Here is a 2,725-nt window from a genome sequence, read left to right as displayed (position 1 = left end):
ATTTGCTGTACTTTTATATCAGCTGTTTCTGTGGTCACTCTGTACCACAAATTATCTATCCTGTGAAGAAAATATTTGCCGACTTTCTTTTTTCTGCACCTGCCTCCACTGTGAGCATTTTTCTGAGACAGCAAAATTTTGCTACTGCAAATATAAAGTGATTTATTTATAGGGCCTAGGAAAATAAATGTTGTGTTTCCTGTTTCCCGACCGACCCTAAAAAAACCGCCGACCCTAGCCTTATTTTTGTGTGGACCCCTGCATATTGCTGAACCAAAACATTTTGCACGACGCTACCGAGAGAATCGCTGTCATTGGTGGAACATCGGGCGCCCCGCTAGCGTTTTGAAGTCGTGTAAACAACGCTAATAATTTGTCTGATTTGTTTGTAAAACAAAGCCATCGACTCCGAAAATAAGTTTAAAAGCCGATACATTTACGAATTAATCGTAGAAAATTCCCTACCGTACTGCACCATCAGCATGTGGCGGCCGCAAAAATTCGGCAACGCGAAAGAAAAATGTCTGGTCTATGATAGCAGTATTTCTCATAAAAATAATGTATATGATTTATTTTTCCCCCTTTGTCGGTCTTTTAGTCCCAAAACTTCTAAAAAAGCGGAAATTTGCCCATAAAACCGGACGAGGAAAGGTAGCTATTGACGTAAACAAATTATAAGCACATGGCGAAAATCAGCAAAATCGGCAACGGGACAGAAAAATGCCTGGTCCATTTATCGATATTTACCATGAAAATGTCGTCTGTAGTGTATTTTTCCTCTGATGTGAGTTTTTAGGTCGCAAAACCTCTAAAAAAGCAGAAATTTGCCCATGAAAACGGACTGGCAAGGCATGGGGGAGGGCGCTGTTGACGCCTGCATGACCCCCAAATGTTGAAGGTCATAGGGCACGTCCATTGCGCAATAACCTTAAATCGCCGATTTAGCTAATTTTTTGGGGTTTCAAATTGATACAATCACACTATCGATTTTTAGGCAAACAAAGGGATAGAAACCAATTAAAATTTTGTGCAGATTAATTTTTTTTTCTTTAGAATTCTTTTTTTTTTCTTTTTTTTCTCCCAAATCCCTGGGAGAACCCTGAAAACCTGTAGACTTGAATCAGGACCTGAATCTGAATTTAGCCCTGCAAGGGCTAGGGACATCTGTTGAGTTCTTCGAGCTGATCGACCGTTTAAAGCTCCATGATCTGACACCTGAGTACCTGAGTGATGAAATATAATATTGCACAATCGATTTTTCATCATGTTCTGCTTATATAAACACAGCAATCAGCAAAGTCTAAAAAAAAATAAAAATAAAAATAAAATAAGATAATCCCTACCTACCGACCCTAATTTTTTCTGGACTGAAACAGGAAACACAACATATTTTTTCCTTGGCCTAGTACCTGTTGCTGTCTGTGCACTATTTGTGTCACCTGCACCCACCTGCCAGTAGAAGAAGGTGTTGGCCATGTCCAGGTGCGACAGCCGCAGTTCTCTCTGCAGGTCGAAGAGCCATTTGCGCAGAGCGATGCAGGTGGAGGCTGCAGCTGTGTAGTTCTGGATGTACAGGTTATGGGGGAACTCTGTGGGCACCAGTTTTCTCTCTACAGGAGACAAAACACAGGAGAGTAACGTACGGTTCTTAGGCAAATGTGAAGATCTTAGCACACTGGCGACACCAAATCCGTCTGTGTCCTCATCAGTGTTTGGACACTGTATCAATGATTAGCTGAAAGGCCCGGTGGGCATCACTCCACTGTACAGGGAGGGAAGTCATGCAAAGTGCCTTTTCCAACATTGTGTATGTCAGGAGATCGAACCTGGGACCTCTTGGTTCCAAGCTGAACCCTTCAACTATTATGCCACATGATGCAACATGAACCAATGTAAACATAGGTCAAAATTGTTAGTCAAACGTTGTGACACATCCTTCCAAATACTTATGTGCATACAACATTATGCAATGATGACTGATTTTGTTCCGTACATAACTCACCAAAGTTTGTGTCCATAATTTCAAACAGTCCGAAGTAGGGAAGTAGTTCCTCATCAAGTCCCAGTTTGTCTACTACAGCCTGTAGAAACAGAGGAGTTTAGAGCCATTAATATTACCAGTAGTACCAACTATAGAACAACAAGTGGGGGTGGGGGGCATGCAAAGATAGAAGTCTAAACTTTAGGCCTGGACTGACAGGCAAATGTAATTGTAGCACAAGGTGAAGAAAGCTTACCCTCAATAGCAGAGTACCTTCCATGTTAACCATTACATTATAGATTGGATACCAATGGTTAAGTATGTTATACAAATTAATGAGCTTCTTGATTGATGTCCTTTGGTGGCATATGAGAGCTTGAGAGAGATTTTGCATCAATCCATTGCTATTAGGGAAAAATGAGGGGCGATAAGTAGACTTACGTCGTAGACCTGGTCTGTGTTGTTGTTTCTCCTGATGGTGACAGTGAGTGTGCTTCTGTCTGGTAACAGGACTCTCAGGTCCACCTCAGCTGTACCACTGTTCACCTGCAGCAGTTAGGACAACACAGTCATACATATCAGACAGCACATATGTACCTGTCTGGCTATTACATTCCGGACTATGGACATAGAAGTGGCTAGACATATGCACATATATAATGGAGCTATGAGGAAGCAACTTGGATGGAAAAGGATTACTTTTTTTAAGTATTTCTGCATTGACAAATCAAGCAATGGAAGAAT

The 2,725-nt window shown here is 41.4% G+C and overlaps 1 long non-coding RNA gene across 1 annotated transcript; it reads right to left on the bottom strand.

Annotated features, from left to right (window-relative positions):
• Positions 1-1,436: 1,436 nt before the first annotated feature.
• Positions 1,437-2,546, bottom strand: LOC109464889. The gene is made up of 3 exons (XR_002139907.1): positions 2,423-2,546; positions 2,003-2,081; positions 1,437-1,610 (listed from the first exon to the last, which is right to left on the bottom strand). It is a non-coding gene; the product is annotated as an uncharacterized LOC109464889 (long non-coding RNA).
• Positions 2,547-2,725: the final 179 nt, after the last annotated feature.

This window comes from Branchiostoma belcheri, unplaced genomic scaffold (assembly GCF_001625305.1).
Source record: "Branchiostoma belcheri isolate BF01 breed outbred unplaced genomic scaffold, Haploidv18h27 scaffold1427, whole genome shotgun sequence".
Classification (NCBI taxonomy): Eukaryota; Metazoa; Chordata; class Leptocardii; order Amphioxiformes; family Branchiostomatidae; genus Branchiostoma; species Branchiostoma belcheri.
Note: the sequence above shows the minus strand (reverse complement) of the source record. Positions and strands in the feature narration are given on the sequence as shown.